We start from the raw sequence: 21,171 nt of genomic DNA on the forward strand, positions 1-21,171 counted from the left end.
CATACCAAGAGTTAAAGCAGGTTCTGGACCGTATTCATTCTGAATTTGTTTTAGCACTTCTGGTATTACCACCATGGACGGAACACCATGTGTTTTTGTATAAATGGAAGCAAAGACTGTGCCCCAAGTGTCACAGTCCTCCACATGTGGTGCGACCCCCATTGGAAGGCAGATAGTCAGAATTCTGTGTTTCTCAATAGGGGTAGTATTCGGGAATACTGCCTCTATTTGAGTTATTTTCTGTGCTAGCCAGAATGGAATTTGTTCCCGTTTTGCGGGTGTTTTTCCCAGACATGAATGTATGTTCTGTGGTGTAATTTTATTTGTGTTCCCCTGATGAGGGGTCAGCTGTGGAATATTAACAGATGGTTGGACTGTTGCAGTCCGCATTACATATTGGACTAACTGTCTGTGAATTTTAATCAGTAATTTTAGATGTGCTAAAAGTTCTTCGCGTGACATTTTATCAATGTCTGGATGTGGTGTGTAGCTGGCTAGAACCAGCCATGTTGCTCCTGGTCTACCTAATGGACCGAGCCTGATGATGTGATCATTATGTTTTAGGGCGCCTTTAAACCAGAGCAGGTGCTCTTGGTAATTTAGTGGTATTTCAATATCCTCGAAAGGAGTATATTCTTCTGGTGGTTCCTCTATTTTGTAATAGTGGAATTCGTGTGTTGTAGCGTTTGCCGCTGGAAAGTATAACCGTGAATAGAATACCTCTGTCTGCCGATATTCGTGTGCCTCTATCACGAAAATGACTGTACCACCTCGTGATGACAGTCCGTTTTCTATAAGTTTTAAAGTTATAGTTTTTCTTATGTTGACCGGAATGAGGATTGCATTCTGGTCATTCTGTAGGAGACTCGTGTCATCCTCTAGTAGTCGGGCTGCTAATATAGCAGCATCCCTATCATCATCACTGTCTGGCATTTTTACTGTCAGAAAGGTTTTTTGTTGCAGATCAGGTTTCAAGGAGACAAAGATTAGGTGCACAATATTTTGGAACACTGTATCTTTCAACGTTGACTAAACCAAAAACTCTACATAGGAATCTCTTCCTATTAAGTTCCGGCGGATTTTAACCTTTCACTCACTCCAGACATCTATTGGAGCATTTACGGGAGAAAGGGTCTGTGTGAAAAAGCACGTCTGAGTTACTCTAACGTCTTGCGTTAGTTTTATCACCTTACCAAATGTTGGGCGCCATGTAGTGTAGTTCCTATTTTCCCTATAGGCCCTGCGCATTGGAATAACATAAACAGCTGTTTAGACGTAGGTCTGAAGTCTTCTAGGTCTCTACTGACTATGTTAGACTTAATTTAGATTTGTGCCAGCTAGCTCAGACGTCACTGGAAACTTTCTTGACTGAATAGGAAGTGATCAGCTTCCCTGGCTCAGACGAAAAGGGATTCAGCTTCCGACAACCGCATAAACATGACAACTTTGCTCCCTCAGTATAAGAGTCAATCTCTACAGTCATGTGAAACAATAGACAGCTATTTCACTCAGTCAGTTGTGCAGATTTAACTTCCCATTGAAGGAGCAGATTCTACAGGAGGCCCGTCGAAAACAACCTCTCCACTTCCAGGGCACCCCCGTGGCCCTGTTTCAGGACCTCTCGGCCATCACGCTCCAGAAGAGGAAGGCCTTCCGGTCAGCTACGACATTTTTGCGAGACAATGGGGCGCCCTACTCCTAGGGTCACCCTTTTTGTTTAATTTTCAAATGGAAAGGGGCGCTGCATCAACTCCGCTCTCTCCGAGACAAGTGCGCCCTACTGGGACTTGATCTAGCGGAGGATGAGCAGCCGGAGGAGGCTTCACCATGAGATTCGCAGGAAAGGTCCTCGCAGCGTTCCCTCGGTGGGTGGCAACAGTTGAGGAGGCGCCGCCCCCCCAAGGAGGACCTAAAAACGTAACCCAGCGACTATGGCCCTGGAACAGGCCACGGCCATACAAGAGGTATGCGATTCTAGTGTCTAAGCGGTTCCGGGGGCGGGTGGGGGATAAATCGGGGGAGATCAAGGGCAGGCTTCTTGCCCATAACTTCTTGATAGGTGGCCAGCAACTGACAATTGGTTCCTTATATACTCCGAACACAGGACAGGAAACCTTTTTGAAAAGCGCCATTTCCATTTCAGAGACTCTTCAATCCCCTAACTCTCTCCTGCTTCTAGGAGGGGACCTCAATATGGTGATGGACACTAACATGGATGGATCTGGACCTAGATACGGGGCACAGGCGCCCTCTCCATGGCGGGCAAGGCTTGGCTACACGAACAGGGTCTGGTGGACTTCTGGAGGGCTAAACACCCTGGGACATCCCATCACACCTTTTACCCGCATGTGCATCACACCTATGCCAGGCTCGATCACTTCCTCGGCTCCTCTGACTTAGCCAATAGCCTTACAGACGTCTGCATTGTACCGGCAGCTATCTCCGACCATGATGCTGTTGAGCTACTGCTCATGATCCCCAAACCTAGCCATCCCCCTGGGACAAGGAGGTTGCGCGGAACTCTCCTGCAAGGCCCAGAGGTTACTAAGCAACTTCACAAGTGTATTACAGACTACTTAGCCATTAATGACAAGTCCGAGACTTTGGCCTCAGCCCTGTGGGGTGCCCTGAAATCGGTGGCCCGCGGTGAACTCATTGCGATCGCGGCGGCGGAGGCTAAGGCCCGTAAAGCAAAGAGAGAGGAACTCACTACCCAAGTTTCTGAACTCGAGAGGGTTCACAGTTGCACCGGGGAGCCAATTGAAAGCTGCCAGGTCCCAACTGGCCAGCCTAGATAAGGACAGGGCAAGTTTGCTGCTCTCCGCCTCCGCCACACATACTATGTTGGGGGGAACAAGATCGGTCGCCTGCTCACCAGCGCGCTGAAAGCTAAATCCAAATGCTCGAAGATCTTAGGCCCCAGAGATGGGAACGGCGTGGAAATCGACGGGGAGGCACAGGTAGCGGTGGCATTTCGGGGCTTCTACGCCTCTTTGTATCGTGCCGACACTGTTTGGGGCAGAGACATCGATGGCTATTTGGAGACTGCGGAGATCACTGCGCTGTCCCCGGTGAGTGCAGGTGCCTTGGAGGCCCCCATCCGTTTGGATGAGGTGATAGCAGCTATATCTCGCCTACGCCCCCTCAAATCCCCGGGGCCGGACGGCTTCTCAGCCGCCTTTTATAAAACCTTCAGCTCGCTACTAGCCCCTATTCTCACTCAGCTTTTCAACTCCTTCGGCGGCCCGGGCTCCATCCCTCCGCATATGCTGGAAGCTGACATCGTGGTGCTGCCTAAACCCGGCAAAGACCCCACACACTGCTCAGCGTTTCTCCCTATCTCCCTCCTTAACTTGGACCTGAAGCTCTTCACAGGTGTGCTGGCTGCTCGCCTCAGGTCGTGCCTGCCTGGGATCCTGGAGCCCGACCAATCGGGCTTTGTCCCGAGCCGCCAATGTAGTAATAACACCAAACGGATCCTCCACCTGATCGGCAAAGCCCATTTCCAACAATTAGACTCAGGTCTGCTGGCCATTCACGCGGAAAAAGCGGTTGACCGCGTGGATTGGGCCTTCTTGCAGAGGGTTTTGGCTCGCTTTCAGTTAGGGGACCGCTTTCAATCCTGGATTGCAAGCTGCTATCACCATCCTAGAGCGCGGGTCCGCCTGGGCGGTCTACGCTCGAGCCCTTTCGAGATCCAACAAGGCACGAGGCAGGGGTGCCCACTCACGCCCCTTTTATTGGCTCTGTATGTAGATCCCCTAGAGCAAAAGATCCGCGACAATCCCAACATCCATGGCATCACTTTTGGCGGGGAACCTCATACGATCGGCCTATACGCCGACGACATCATAGCTGCTCTTGACCGACCGGACCGCTCAATTCCTGCGTTTTTGGGGGAAATAAAATCCTTTGGTGGCATATCGGCTTCATAATAAACAGGGGGAAATCACTGATACTGCCCTTGGGCAGAAATACCCGCTCTCTCGAGGACGCACCGGAGAAAGGAGGAGGCTTACAGACGGAGCACAACTTCTTTACTTGGGTATTACCCTCGCTTCCTCTACTGACTCGACAGTTGCCCTCAATTACGCAACTCTCACATCCCAGATTCGATCTGACCTCGCGCGATGGTCCAAACAGCCGCTCTCCCTGCTAGGGCGAGTTGCGGCGGAGAAAATGTCGGCCCTGCCCAAGATCTTGTACATCTTCCAAACTATCCCAGTGCTACCTCTGGCTGGCACCATCGCAACTCTACAGGCTGCCCTTCACCACTTCATCTGGGGGGGGGGTACGCCCCCGCTTGCACAAACAATTGGCATACCGGGGCATAGATGAGGATGGTCTTGGGATCCCCAACCTTCATCAATACTTCCAGGCCTCCCAGCTCCGCTATTTGGTGGAATGGTATAGACCGGATTCTGAAAAACGGTGGTTGTTCCAAGATAGAGCGATGGCCCTTTGGAAGATCCCGTTCCTTCTCCGGCACAACAGGCCGCGATATCTCCAGAGGTCACCCATCACCCATACCATCTTGTGGGTCTGGGACAAGGTAGCAGTTAAAAGGGGCCTGACGACCTTTCCCTTTCGCTCACTCCCCTCCTGGACAACCCGGAGTTTCCACTGGGCACTGACTCCTGCGCCTTCTCACAGTAGTGCAGTACGAGCTGCAGGTCAGCAGGGCACCTTTTCGATCTGCAGGGCTTTCTTTCCCTCTCCGATCTGTCTCAAGGATATGATGTTGTCTCCCCCCACCTCTTCCAATACTTTCAACTCTGGCACAGGCTCACACACTCGGACTGCGCTCCTCTAGTTAGCAGACACATGACGGATTTTGAGCACTGGCTAGTGACGAAGGAATTGGACAAGCACCTCATTTCGGAACTATACAAGATGCTCACACCCCCAATTACACCAGATAGGGCGGCGGGACAGAAGCGATGGGAAGCGGAGCTGAGGAGGACCCTGACAGACCGGTAGTGGAGTTACATTTATTATAGAGCATCCCACACCACACGCAACACCGCAGGCAGGGAGACAGCGGTGAAACTAGCCCTTTACTGGCACCTCACCCCGTTCGGTTCAACAAGGGGAATACAACTCGCAGCACGCTTTGCTGGAGGCGTTGTGGGGAGCGCGGCAGCATGACTCATCTCCTCTGGGAGTGTAGAGAAGTTAGGGACTATTGGAAGGTGGTACATTCGACACTGAAATCCCGAGATTCCCAGCTTACACTATCCTAGGCCTCCCCAATGCACTTACCTTCCCATTGAAATCAGCCCGAGGTCGTCAAATGGGGATCGCCATGCAAGCTGCATCACAACATGTTCTGTCACTTTGGGGATCGCCCACCAGACCCACTCACACGGGATGGCTGCATAAAATCTGGTTTACACTGGGCATGGAACGCATCCAGGCTACACTCACACAGTCCGTGGCCACGTTCAGAAAGGTCTGGCTACCACTACTAGCCCTCCTCTCAACTTAATTCAATGAAATCACATGCCCTAGATATCTGCGTTTACTACGCCTTGCGGATAACCAACACGACCCTCCATGACTCCATGAATAAGAGCGCTGAACGGGCTATGGGCATATTGTCGATTGCTTTACTGATATGGCCACTGGTTGGGGTGGGAGGGGAATGGGTTTTTGGTTTCTGTTTTTGAAGTTTTGCTTCTCTATCATGCTCAGCACGTGTGGGTCTTGCATCACACTTCTTGCCTGGCACATGTACCCTGTATGCAGTTTGCTTTGTGGAGAAGACGTGCACGTCTGTCTCAACCGATATCTATTTATGATGACCTCCCATTGCACTGTATTGCCTGTCTGTGCTTTTGAAATCAATAAAACAAATTTGAATTTAAAAAAAAAGACACAAACAAAGGTTTCTCTCATTAGAAATGCTTTATTGGTCCACCATAATGATGACCAATATTACTGTTTACTGTATGTATGTTTTATGAACTTTAATAAGTGCATTCATGCAGGATTAATATTTTTGATTATTGCATTTAAGTACAAGATGATAATCTTAACATGGTTTGTTTCTTTTGAACCTTGACAAAGCTAATAGGCTCGCCTGATATGTGTGTGTGATCCCTCTAGGGGGTTAAAGGTGATTATACCTTATATATGATAGTTTTCATCTGCCAATATGCATATTTGTAAATTATTGCATAATATGTAGTAATGGATGTGCAATAAATGTACTTCTCCTTTTTCTAAAGAAAAATACTGACTGGAAAATCATTTATTGAGTGTTATAATTACATGCAAGTGAATGTGTTTACAAGCCCACATGGCCTCCCAGTAGGCCTTGGACTGCTATGCCTCACTACCCTGAGAGAGGCAAGTGCTAAAATGGGGTGCTTGGCTCCCAGTAAAGGAATTGTGGACCTATTACTTCTGCAGGCCACACAGCTAATAACTCAATTTCCTACAATTGGGGTCAAATTTATGACCCGGATTGCGTCACTCTTCCACCACACTACATGGTGCAAGAGCGAGGCAAACTTTAAGTCACTTTTTTTAAGCCACGCAAAGCCAGTTTGCGTGGCTTTGAGTGCCTCCAAAAATATTTAGTAGCACAACGCAGCGCAAATCACGGCAATGTGTTACTCTGCCCTGGGTAGGCTTTCCATGGACGTTGCTTGGGTGTTCCTATGCGACTCCTGTAGGAGAGTAGAATCTGCTTCTTATAGTTACCCCCACTTTTTGCTGATGTTTCACTGTTTTCAACTTAGTCTGGCTGGGATCCTGCTATTCAGGACCGCAGCCTAGCTGCTTTCTCTTATAAACTGATTGCATGTACTTTGGGTACACTCCAGATTGGATTCTGGGGTACCCTTATAAGTCCCTCGTGTATGGTATACTATGAACCTAGGGCATAGGTACCCCAGGGGCGGCAGCATGTATTATGCCACCCCTTAGAGGCCACTCATATTGACACCATAGGTCTGCTACTGTGTAAGGTGGTGAATGCACCCCTTACTTAGACATAGGTTCACTATATCTACCTTATCACTGCACATATAGACCTATCAGTCACCCCTTTGGCAGGCCTTATCAATTCTGAAGGCAGGGTGCTGTGTTTTATGTGAGAGGGTGCCCATGCATGAGCAGGGCCCCTCTGCAGCCTTCGGAATCTATTCTCCGGGGTTGTTCTGTGATGCAGCCATACCATGTACTCTTAAGTGCATTATAACCTTGCAGTAAATGCTAATTTTAAAACTGCTGCACCGAAAACTGTTGTGTTTGGTGTTATACACCTTGGAATCATACTTCCACCCCAGTAACTGGTGTGGGAGGTATGATTCCACCCTCCTAGAGGGAGAAATAAGACAACACCGGAACACCCGGTACAAGCTTTCTCGACCCTGGCATCACAAGATGGATGCTGCCAGCCACAGACACAAGTCTGCCCTCCTCCTACTGGCCAAAACTCTGGCAGGGGAAGGCTGGACAATAGGTTTCTTATCACAGGGAGGTGTGACCACCTCCCAGACAGGCTTTAGTGTATTGGGGGCTGGGTGGGTGCACTCTGAGAGTGCTTTGATGTCTGCACTGGGGGCACATTTGGTGTCCCTGTGCATAATACAGCTCAAACCACCTGCAGGGGCTATCAGCCCCTGCTCTGGCACAAAACTGGAAAAAGGACATGAGTGTTGCCACCCCTCTGTCCTGACCCTCCCATAGGTGGGTCCCCAGAGTTTGTCCTACCCCTTCCTTGGGTATAAAGTAGGAACCCCTGGCTACAGGACTTAAGATTTACCTGAACAAAACTCTGCTACAGAAACCAAGTACTTCGATGAGCTACACTGCGATAGATGACTGAAGCATCTCCCTTGGAGTAAAGGAGTTACTCTCCTGCTGAGCAGGCACCAAAGACGCATCTGACCAGTTTGGAACTCTGAAGCTCCTTAGGACTCCGAAGACTTTTGCAATACAGGAGGTGGGTTTCCAAGTGTCGTCGAGGTTGACTAGTGTGCTCAGCAAACCTGAGACCCGTATCCCTCGTGGGGACAAAGCAACCCAAACCTCTGAGCACCGTGTCCATTTGCAGAAGCATCTTCTTTCCGGTGACCCCTGAAGCTGTGCTTTAGGCTACTTGTAGTCCAGACCCCGAGCAGTGATTCCACTGAAGATTACTGGCCTACACTTCACAAGTGTTCCGTGGGCTGGCATTTTGTGATTCCTCTTGAAGTACCTTTGCGATCCCTGGTCTGTTGGCCTGTGGGTCCCGGTGAAGGCAACTTTAACTTTCAGCGGGCTTACCTGGTTGCTCCAGACATGCCCTGACTCTCCATTTCTTGGGGAGTCCCCAGGACCTTGCTGGTCCTCACCAAAGCATCTTCTCTCTGACCATGTGGGTTGCAGTTGCCAAGGCTTGTTGGTGTTCAATCCTGACACTGACCCCCAGCACTCGACATCCTTTGTGGGACAGCTCGCCTACAGACTTTGGTCATCGTCGACATCTCCTAGACCCCGTGGCTGCAGAGTCAAACTTCACATCTTCTCACCTGAAGCACCCGACATTGGTGGGCATTCTTCTACCGAGCCCCTGGTCACTGGCAAGTGACCCAGACTCTGTCCCCTCTACTTTCAGGCTGTTCTCAGCTTCGATCCAGGCATGTATCACACCAGACACTTTACCTCTTCACGGCTTCAGCACTGTGCAGCATCACGCCATTGAAAACATCGAAGATTCCTGACACCATTTGACACCTATGCACCCTGCTTCCCTGGGTTAGGTAACACAAGCACTCTGTTGCTCACATGGGTGCTGGCCTTAGAACCTTCTAAGTTTGAAAGGGTTTGCTCAAGGTCCTCTCCTAAGTGTCCTTAAACTTTAAAATTCCAACCATGACTTTCCCATTGGATTGTACTGAGCTCACGGCTGCGTTTTCACACTGCACGCATCCGCCGTGGGTCCCCTGTGACACTACCTTGAGTGGTTCCTTGGGGTCCCAGCAATTCTACGTTCTCTAGGCACGGTGTCTAGTCAAGTCGTGGTTGTTGTACCACTTTCTTAGTATATGGTTCGGCCTCCCCCTGGATCCCGCTGTGTATTGTGCAATTTACTGTTGTTCTAGTACTGTAACATTGTGTGCTTTGTTCTCTAATCTCATAAAGAGATTGTAGAGAGTGTTTAGTAATAAATACATATATTTTATATATATATATATATATATATATATATATATATATATACCTTGTGTGGTTCTCCTTTCATTTGGTCATTCAGGAGGTGATAGACTGGTAAAACAAGCTGCTTTACATTCCATCGAGACTTAGCCTGAAGGCTGCTCTCCATAGCTACCACTAGGATAGCTTTCAATAAAGGTTGTCTTTAACCTAATCATCAATAAGGGTTGTTTGGACTGGTGCGAGGTGCCCACTTTCATTAGTGGTCAGCATATACCAGGCCAACTTCTCGCAACTCCCATGAAATTTGTATGCATTCCCAGATGTACAAGACCTTGTAAACCTGGGAATTCGCCAAAAAGATAAAAGGATACGCCTCCCCAGGTGTGGTGTAACAAGGAGAAATATCTTTATTTTTCCTAATTATTTTCCTTTGCAGCACAGATAAAAAGAGAAAATAGCCTCTCCTATACTTTCCCTGTAACGAGGAGCAGCTGCCTTGTACCACAAAGGTCATAAATAAGGCCCTTGGTCTTTAAAGAAGAGATGGGTCTTCAACTCTATCCGAAATTGAAACAGATGTGGGGTAGTCCTGATGGATACTGTAATGTTGATCCAGATTCTAGGTGCACAAGATGGAAAAGGCTTGCTTTCTTATTTTGTCTTTTTTACAATTCTATGTAAACAGTCTGATGATGTCCAGGCTGTGGGTGCACCCCCCAGACCCACCAGTGGTGGGGAGGTTGTCTGCAAGATACACTTTTGGGGTGTGATGGGTTGTAAGTGATGCAGCAGGTTTTGACATGTAAGGGGAGCACATGGATCCAATCCATTCTATGCTAAGGTGTTCAAGATTCGCTTAAGGGATGTCAGTTGCAAGCGTGGGAATCCTTGGTGCAGGGCATTACCTCTATGCAGAAGAGAGAGTACAAGGGCTTCAACAGCAGTTCTGAAGTCACTTTCTGAAGAGAACAGCTTCCCTTACTTTAGAAGAGAGGGCTGGTTTGAGGTTGTCTATGTTTTTTGGCAAATTGTTCTTTGAAGGCGCGGTTGGTATCCTGGAGGAATCCAAGAGATTTGGTATTCGTGACAGTTGGGGGTTCGAAGCTATCAAGGATTATGTCATTGTGTCAGGTGTGTACTATTTCATTTTTGTTGTTCTTGGCAAATAACAGGAATTCTGTCTTGATTTGGGACTTGGAATGTATATTTCGAATGCAATATCATCAAAGACCAACCAGAAAGACCACTCAGGTCTTTACTCTCTGAATAGTCCTAAGAGTTCACCTACGGAAATGGGATGGTGGAAACTTTCCATTCTTAGCTCCCAGGTCAAGAAGATCCCTGCTTAAAAGATTTCATGATAAGCGCAACTGTCTTAGATTTAGAAATAAGCTCAAGTTCAGCCTGATTTATTGAATAACCATCCTACCACTTATATCACATATCTTTTATCTCCGTAGTACACTTCCTTTCTTCTGTCTCCTTTGAAGTGATTCCTTCCAACTGAACGAGAACGTTACAAATGACAATAAATGAATTATGTAATTTCTGGATTTTTATATAGTGCTAAAACAAGTCACTTTGCAGCCACTTCAAAGTGGCTCGATCTGAGGATCAGATACATCTAATAACTCCAGAGGAATCTGGTAATACTGACATTCTTTGTGGCAACAATATCAAACATAGCAGTTCTTTGAATGCTCTTGTTGACCAGTTGGGCCATGTCCCATTCAGTCATAAATGTGCTGAATGCCTGACCATGCTTTTTTGGAGGTGGGTGTTTAAGTCTTCCCCGAAAATGAGGTCATTAGGCTGAGTTTTTTATGCTAGGCCTGGTGCATTTCAGATGTGAGGGTCCATTACTTTGTGTTTCCTTCATCTGAAATGTTCTTGGTAGAGACAGGAAATATTTTAGAACCTTGGATACCTTGGATTCCTTGGGTGTATGTTTTTTGGGTCTTAAACACTATAGTGTTGATGTATTACTTCTGAAATGTAGGGACTTATTTAAATGTTAGCAAAAATGGCACTCCATCACAACGGTGACAGAGCTTCCTCCCCACCAAGATTATGGTCCACATGCCCGATTTTGAATCAAGCAGAATACAGGTTTGACGACGGTAGAGAATACTCTGTTGCTGCCTTCAACATCCAGTCAAAGGGAAATCCCTGGGTGCACACTCACGTATGGACTTACTATATTTCCATACCTGTCTATCTAAGCATTCAACCATCAAGTTTAGAAAACTAAACGAGTATGTTATAATAACAAAGAATTTTAATTTCCACACTAAAATTGGAACGTTCACAGTCTTTTTAATAAAAACACAAGAAAGTTTGCGCAAAATGACAAATTAAAATTTCAAAGAGCGATCTTTGAAAGGATATAATAAAAACAATTAATCATAACAATTCATTACAATTCATTACATGTACACAAAAGTTTAAATCAAATATTAAACATCAGAGTCATATAAAACAAATATCACAGGCAAGAATAACATTGAGTCACAGTAAAAAACATCAACAACCCCCTACACAGTGTGGCTAACTGATATCTTTACCACTATTAATTACTGGATCCAAAGGTCATTAGTTGATAAAAGAGTGACGTCAATAGTACCACTTATGTGTGCGTATCAATTGCTCACTGGACCTTGCTTGGATTCTATATAAGAAAAAAGTGCGTCGACGCGTTTTGGTGCAGAGAACACAAGATACTATAGCACCTTCCTCAGGACTGCCGTTTCTTTGGGGTCACCGGCTTCAAAGATTATTGCTTAACACCCTTTCTGTAGATATATAGGGGAAAAGCAAGGTATCACTATTTTTGGGCAGTTCATGACACAATAGCATGATCTAATGGTCTTACCACGTAGGTATACTCTTTCAACAGGAGTTTAGTTATTAACACTCTTATTTGTATATTGATATTATCCATTTGTCTCACTTTTATCCTTCTATGAAATCTTGAGGAGCATTCACTTGTTCCACACTGCCTTCAACATCCCCTTACCACCTACCCCCTAAAAGACTGAATAAAAATTACCAAGGGCCATTATCGCTGCTTTAGCAGGACTTTTTCCCGCTAAAGCGGCGATAATTTTATTGCCCTATTACCAAGCTGTCGCTAACACCAGTTAGCGACATTTTGTAGGCGATAGCGGGCATTTTGGGGCCCGCTTTGCATGTCAGCGATAATTATCGCTAATGACGTGCAAAGTGGGCGTGCCAAAATGTCAGCGACTGAAAACAGTCGCTGCAATCGCTATCGCCTATGATCAACACAGGTGTAGTTTTAGAAAATTCGCTCTAAGCACGAATATCTCCAAAAGCTAACGCCTGCCCTGACCAGTTCTTAGCCATGTTATCCAATGAGAGGTGGATAACATGGCTAAGAGCATTGTCATGGTAATGCCTGAATATTGCTGTATTGACAGTGATATTCACGCATTTCGCCTGTTTTTTATTGCTTCTGAGATAAACCTTGCTAATAGCAAGGTATCTCAGCGATCAAAACAGGTGAAGGGTGGCGATAGAAATATTCCCGCTAAGCCAACATAGCGATAATTATCGCTAGTTGTTGGTAATATGCCCCTTAATGTCTTACCTTGTCAAACAGCAACATGGAACCGCGACAGACACAAATCAAAATCCATCTCATAATGGTACTAATAGAGTACAAAATACATGTGGCAATAAAAAAATGAGTGCTAAACAAAAATAAAAGACTATCGACATCTAGCAATCAATGGCAATATTTTAAAAAAAGTTATTAGAAAGAGTTCCAAAATGTATGTAAAAAATTGTTCAAATGTTATAAAAATATTAAACATTGAACAAATACAATTGTATGTGGAAAGTATAAATTAAATAGCACTATAAGACTATAAATCTATACTAAGTAGTACTAATTAATACATACTAATGAATGCAATATCAAAATATGATGCTTTTTATATAAAAATACATGCATGAAAAATAATTATGTACTAAAATTATGTCTAAAAATATACATCTAACAGGTTTCTTTTAAAGTGTGACTACTCACCCATTACGGTCTCAAGGTGCTATTTATGTGGGGGCAGGGGGGGGCTGCGGTTCACTCAAAGAGCCAGGTCTTAAGGTCCTTCCTGAATTGAGGAAGTGATAGTGATTGACTGAGATGTAGAGGCAGGGAGGTCCAAGTCTTTGCAGCAAAGAAGGAGATGGATTTTCCTCCAGCTGAGAACTTGCAGATCCGTGGGATGATGGCCAGGGCCAGTTAGGCGGAGCAGAGATGTCTGGTGGTTGTGTAGAAGGAAAGGCGGTGGTTGAGGTATGCTGGTCAAGCATTGTGGAGGGCTTTCTAGGAGTGTGTGTGGATGTCTCTCAGATGGCCGGTGCTTTAGCTGCAGCTGCAGCAGTGAATGTTCAGGATGAATCTAACAGAGGCATTCTGGATGCTCTAAAGTTTCTTTAGGAGTTTCTGGGTGGTGCCAGCGTAAAGTGGGGTCTGTAGCCGAGTCTGCTGCTCACAAACACAAGGGTGATCGTTTTCCTGGACTCGTGTGGTGATCCACTTGAAAATCGTCCGATGCAGGTGGCGCGAGTGGAAGGAGGAGGAGGAGACGGCATTGATTTGACGGTTCACTGAGAGCGAGAAGTCCAGGATGATGCTGAAGTTTTGTGTGTGATCCGTTTGTGTTGGGGAGGTTCTGAGCTCTGAAGGACACCTGAAGTTGTCCCAGGAGGAGAGGGTTGAGCCCAGTATGAGGACTTCAGTATTGTCTGAGTTGAGCTTGAGGCAGCTGTCCTTCATCCATGTGGCAACTGCTTTCATCCCATTGTGGAAGCTGTTCTTGGTGGCTGTGGGTTTGCTGGTGTGGGAGAGAATCAGCTGTGTGTAATCTGCGTAGTAGACAATGTTGAGTATGTGGCTTCTGAGGATGGATGCAAGCGGGCCATGTAGATGTTGAGGAGGGTGGGGATCAAGGAGGAGCCCTGAGACACTCCGCTGCTGGTCTCTATGGGTTCCGAGTAGAACAGTGGAAGTCTATCTCTCTGTGTTCAGCCGGGGAGTAAGGAGCAGATCCATTCTAGGGTGTTGTCACAGATGCTGGCGTGGTGGAGTCTTGCACAGAGGGTTTAGTGGGAGATGGTGTCGAAGGCAGCTGAGAGGTCCAACCAAAAGGATGAGGGCTGCCATTTCGCCTCGGTCTAGGAGGATGTGAATGTCATCTGTGGTGGGGAGGAGCAAGGTCTCGGTGGTGTGGTTGCTTCTGAGGCACAATGGAGGATGGGTGCAGGATGTGGTTTGTTTGAATGAACTCTGAGAGTTGGGCATTCATAGCCTTCTCGATGATTTTGGCTGAGAAGGGGAGCAGAGAGATGGGTCTGTAGCTCTTAAGGTCTGTCTGGTGGGTAGAGGGTTTCTTTAGCAAGGGATTAATCTCTGTGTTTTTCAAGTCTTCAGGGAAGGTAGCAGACTCAATGGAGCAGTTGATGGTGTGGCAGAGTTCAGGGGCGATGGATGTGCAGATTCTGTTAAAGAATGGTTGAGGGCAGGGATCCAAGAGGGTTCCAGAGTGGATGCTCGTCATCATCCTGAGGGTATCATCAGAGGTGAGGGTGGTCCGGTTGGGCAGGCACTGCTAGGGTCTGGAGCCATTGCGGGTGGGATGGGTGGGTCTTGGCTTGCAAAGCTGTCATAGATCTCCTTGATTTTGCTGAGGGAGAAGGTGGAAAGGTTGTCGCAGAAGTCTTGGGGGGGTGTCTGCGGTCTCCGTGCTAGATTTGGTAAATTCTTTGACCACGGAGAAGAGTTACTTGGTGTTGTTTGCATTGACATTGATGCCTTACTGTGTGGCTGTTTTCTTTGTAGTTCCTGAATTATTATTTCTTTAGAACAAGCAGTCGATCTAACATGCAAAAAAAAGCATGCACGTAAAAGAAAACCCCTACCCATTAAGGAGATGAACCAACCATTACATTAAAAAAAAAAAAATTAAGAAAGACAAAAATATCACTTGTTCATTGAGTTGTAAAGCCATTGTCGGTGTTGTAAACACATTAGAGAGTGACTGTAGGCCTTTTTCTTTTGGGCAAAGATGCTGCCTGATGAAACTACCACTTCAGAGACAGCATGTTGGTACATTCTTCTAGAACCGTCCCTTTGAAGAGAAGACCCTGTCTCGATAGCTCGTGCCATCCCCACACCTGAGCTAGTCATTGCAGATGTTGAAAGACAGGCTTCTGATTTTTTGAGACACAGGAGCTCTCCTGCTGACCTCACCGAAGGCTGAGGTGTCCTGTGTAGCAGAAGGTTAGCTTCTAAAAAGTTTTCATTTTCGTTCCCATAATCTCTGTCTGGATATGCTGACACGGCATCTTCTATCTCAGAAATATGCAAATCATCCCCTGCACAGGCATGATACAAGCACGCACATAGGTGTTCACCCTTGGACAAACAAGGTTAATAGTTCATGGGATGGAAGGTCGCATGAATTATTCGAATATTATGTTGTATCAGGATTAAGACTGAATCATGACAGAAGTTAAACTTCTCCTTTCTTCCATTTTGAATCTCCCGTTTGTTCTCATTTTTCACTCACCTTATGTTTTTCTAATACTATCATATTCTTCTTTTCCTCCTCTCCTCCATTCGCCTTCCCTCTTCTCCTCATTTTCTCTTCTCCTCCGCTCATTACCTTCTGCTACCTCATTTGTCTTTTACTCCTCTCTGCTCATCGCCTCTCTTCTCTCACTCTCCTCCTCTTCTTCCCTTTCCCTGTTCTCCCCGTCTTCTACTATTCTCCCCACTCTACCTCATCCTCTTCTTCTATTGTCTATTAATCCTCTCTGCCTCCTGGTTGTTCTGGTCTGCTCGTCTTCTCCGTTTTCCCTCGTCCCCCACCCCATGCATGCCCTTCCCCCACAGGCTGCGGTGTATGTCTCTATCCCTCTTTACTTGATACGGTCTCAGCACCCCACCAGCTCAGCTTGTCACATTAATGCTGCATTTTTTTAATTAACGACTTCAAAGGAAATGCCATCTCCCGCAGTATGACTTTCGTTTTACGTCTCAATGTCTAAACCCACACCATTCGAGTTGTACAGAAAAGTAGCAGAAAGTCTAAATTAATGGCTGAAAATCCGCCTATTTAGTAAAATCGTCGTGCATCAAAAACACTTTTTTGTTTATGCAGAACATTCGGCGATAATGAGAACACGGCTTTGCTTTCTGAGGACATTTCTCTTTTTGAAAACATGGATTTGTGTACCAGTTATTAAATGCCATAGCGTTCTATAGTTTAAGTCACTGCAGGACGAAGACGAATTTATAAAGAAGAACGAGTTTGGTACATAATGAAACAAGGGCTAAATATGCTGTGAATGTTTGAAAAATGCATATGTTGAGATGGTTCTTAAACATTTCTGTCTGCAGCAGGGACTTAACCCAATGTTGCAGCCGATGCAGAAGTGCAGGTGAGAGTTCCCTGGGCTAATGAGGCAGGGTCTGTCTGGGCATTATGTCCAGCAGGTACCATCGGGCCATGGAGGAAGTGGTGCCCTGTGCTCATGTAAGGGACTCATTTGTCGAATTTGTCAGATTTGTCAAGATTTTGCACTGCTGCAAATTCACACAAAGCATTGCAGAGTCTAGATATGGAGATTTCCAATGTAGCACTTTTTTGTGCTGGATAGTTCCTGACATGGCACTTATATTACATGGATTCAAGGGTGTGTTCCATCGCTACAACCATTGATTTTTGGTGCAAAGCCAGATAAACATAGATTGTCAGATATGACTTTGCATAAAACAATATCTCCTTCAGGCAGGAACAAAGTTAAAGAAAATGTCAAACATTGCATGTGTGCTGCACTGTAGAACACACAACCATCATGTGATTTTGATTTGTTTAAATTGCCTAAGCATATAGTTTTATATTGAAATGATACCCTTCCTGTGCAAAAACCTATACTAGACATCACTCACAAAGCGTTGCACTAGGACGCAAAGATTTATTTGCGGTGCTAGGTGGCCTTAAAGTCCTTCAGCGAATATGGAAGAGAGCATCAGCAGAGCATGATAAATGTGACTCTCTGGTTCTCTCCTGCTAGAGTACATGGTTAAAAAATGGGTTTGCTATAATGTGGTTTACACAAAAGGTGCTGTGTTTGATGCATGAGGTTTGGAGAAGTGCTTTAAAGATGGTGAGGTGGCAATGCTGTACTTAAGCATGAAATATAGTGAAAGTCTGAGACTAGGCTCAGTCCTGCAGGTAGATGCCATTGGTGTGAATAAAGTAGTAGGCACCACCATTGATGTTGATTAGTGGGGGTCCAATATCCTGTGCTATAAGGAGCTGCCTAGGAGAAAAAGAGAAACTACACTGAAAATCCGTAGTTGCCACGGCAAATTATTATGGTAATTCATATTTATTATCTTATAAAGCGCACTGCTACCCAAAAAGGGTTTCCCACTGCTGAGCAAAAGAACAGAAATCCCTATTAACAGCCTAAAACAAGCAGGTCTCCAGATCCTGACGAAATGCAAGCAGAGCGGGGCAATTCCTCAGGAGCTCGGGAAGAGATTTCCACAGTTTCGGACCGAAGACTGCGAAAAAACACCCTCCCATGCGAGCCAAGAGAAACCTAGGTAGAGTATATATGGTCTGGTTCAAAGATCTCAGCACACATGATGGCTGATAAGGCACCAATATTATTAAGTCAACCCAGGTGTAACTAATTCCATTGATTGTTACAAAACGCACCTCTAAATCTGCCATACGTGACCCATGCGATTGTTGTCTCAGGTTTTACTTTAACTGGTTATACAAAGCCGTGAAAACGATATGAAAAAAAGTCCACCTACGTGTGATGAAGCCAAGCCCATGGAGGCACTGGTAATCGACAAGAGAAAAGTATATTGAGTAAACTGAGGAGCAGCAAAAGGCCAGTTTGAGGAGACACTGTTAAGCAACCAGAGAATACTATAAGGAGTAAATGCAGGAGTAACATAAGGCCTGACCCTGGAGGCACTGTTAAATGAGCTAGAAATACTACATGAGGTACAATCAGAAGCACCAGAAGCCCAACACCTGGATACACTACTAAGTGGCAAGAGAATACTATATGAAGTCCACCAAGAAGCGACTGACAACCAACCACTGGATACACTGTTAAGCAACCAGAGAATAATACGTGGAGTCCAGAAGTAGAGACATTAGCTCAACCCCTTTCTGCACACGTTGACTGGCCCTGTATCAGCAAATGGGCAGCTGCGCTGAGCCTCTTAGACAACTTCCTGTTTGCCATTTTTGTCTCAAAGCCCATGTAGAACGCCTTGCCACCCTCCACCACACAGGCCTTGACTGGTCCAGGTTTAGCTTCCGTGGTTGTGTTGCCCTTGTCACACCCCTCACTTGAGACTACGGCCAGTGGGGTGTCCATGGAGCAACCGCATATGCTTTACTGCGGCACTGTGGATATTTAGTGCACGTGCTTTGCTGCAGCATTGTGAAAACTATAAAAATGTATATTGCTTCAGGAATTACACTGTTGCGGAAATTCAATGAACACTTGTGTACTATGCCATTGTTGAGCATGGACAGCCCTGTATTGCTGCAGGTGTGTGGCTGTGGGAGTGAGCTATTTGCCATTGGACCTGCTGAGGGGAATTTACTCCAATGTGAACCAGTAACAGACATCGCATGAGACTATTACCCCACTTTGGAGTTGACAGTGTCCTCTATGCTGCTGTCTCTGGTGCGTTTGAGTGCTTTTAAAGCTATACTTCCTGGAATAAGTGGGCTGGACTAAATTCTATATGGTTCCATTTGAAACGAGGTCCAGTTTTAGCAGTGTTGCTACAACCTTGTGTTTGTTTGGAATTGAACCATTTTCCACAAATTTTGCTGGATATCCCTTGGGCAAGAGCTGACACCCTACACCCCCAAACCCGTACAATTGTTTCGGGCCCACACCCAGGGTTGGTCTTACACATTTATAGGTATCTAGGCACTTCAATTCAAAACATTGTTAGGCAAATTTATGGGGATTTAGCGTATAGCAACGCAGCAAGTCACCATGCGGTGCCGCCCTACATCAAAGTGAAAGGGCAGGAATGAACCGTATTCATCTAATCCGGTGCATTCCTGCCCTTTCCCCCTGTGCTGACATCGTTTCGGTAGCCTACCGCTAATGCAGGCACCCTTGCACCATGATGCAAGAGTGCCTGTGTTGTTGTCAGGATTGTTTTCGTGCAGAACGGGGCACCTTCCTGCACGAAAACAATCCTGGGTGCAGCACACATAGAAAGAGGAAAAAGCTAGAAAACAAAATTACGTTATTTCTGCTTGATGTGCATCCAATGGGAGGCTTAAGGTTTTGGCGCATTACACCAGCTTTAAATGATCTTGTAAATCTGGGTGAGTGTCAAAATCCATGGGTGTTGTATAGGAAAACCCACTGCAACTCCCATGGAATGCCTCCCTTGCGCTGAGTAAGGCAAAACAGCGATTTGTACTGCCTAGCCGTACTCCATATCTATGAGGCCATTCAAAGCCATGCTAGGTGGCTGTGTGCAGCCTCGTAAATATGATTTTGTAGTTTGCCCGGCCGGATGAATCACAAAAAGTGATAAATATGCCTCTGTGTATCATTGATACCTATTTAGATAGGTGCTTCAAATAGCCAGTTTGACATGTGTAGCTCGGCCAGGGTACTTGCAGGTACATAATTCAAGACAACATATCTTTGGGATTTCTTCAAGAGGACAACACCATGATAGTTTGACTCTGGTTCTTTTCGAGGGCTTGCTATTGTTGCTTTCCCGATGTATGGCTGTCAGCCATTTTCATATATTTGTATGTTTTACCATAATTCATTTGTTTCTCTTGAATTTTTTTAGATTTTTAAGCTTTTTATTTTTACTTATTTCTACGTGTATTTATATTATGAATTGTGGCTGGATGGGACCCTCATTTACATTTTGCTTTTCATTTTTCCCGATTGTCATTCTCTGCATTCCTTATTTTTTGAAAGACCCCATTGCTGAGTGGCCTCGTGGGGTTTTTCACTTACTTCAAGACTGGGGAAGAGTAAATATGTGTTTGCTTGGCCAATGGTTCTACTGGAATGATGTGGGGGTAATGTTTATGGATTAGGCACCTTTGAGGGTGTATAATTGGATTTACATGATCTTCCCTCTGCACATCCTTGGTTTTCACATTGCCCATTCTGTTTTGGATCAACACAAATGAATGAGTCGAAGTCCTCAGGCACGCAGCGCGGGACAACCTAAACAACATTCAAACATAAAGCTCAGCCGAGCTGTATATGTGTACTCTATATCTGATAAAATGATTCACAATCACAGTCTTACTCACCAGTGTGTCTTGTTTTATACACCACCTATCTGAAAATGGACAATGCGGTTTGTATTAGGTAAAGTTGTTCACTATTTAAGAGAAAATGAATGGATTTTTTCTCGTGAAGTCGTTCTTACCTAAGTTATTCTTTATGTTTGAATGTTGTTTAGGTTGTCCCGCGCCGTGTGCCTGAGGACTTCGACTAATTCATTTGTTTATACTGATATAGAGGTAAGAGGCGGAGAGACGGCTGTTGAGCCACATAATTACTTCGAAATTTGGTTATGAATCACAATCTAACCCAGGTCTCCCTTTCTCTTTATCGTTTTCACAGTTTATGGTCCTGATGAGCACTCGAAAAATATGAAGAGTTCGAAACGCGTAGACCTTGTACTGTTTTATGCCATAAGATTGTAAAAGAATATAAGAACTTCTTGTGAAAGTTTACAAATAGGTCAAAAAGAATATCTATGGCATTATTGATAATTGATTGATATTGATCTTTGAATAACTGCTAATATGTACCTTGTATTGTAGAGTGTGTGAGAGTGTTTGAGTGTGTTGCATAAAAGAGTGTATGTGAGAGTGTGGGTAGGGGAGTGTTTTAAATGTATATAATGTGTTTCATATTTTGTATGTTATATGTTTTTTCAAACTGAAAAAAAAT

The sequence above is a fragment of the Lissotriton vulgaris genome, chromosome 1_1 (assembly GCF_964263255.1).
Source record: "Lissotriton vulgaris chromosome 1_1, aLisVul1.2, whole genome shotgun sequence".
NCBI lineage: Eukaryota > Metazoa > Chordata > Amphibia > Caudata > Salamandridae > Lissotriton > Lissotriton vulgaris.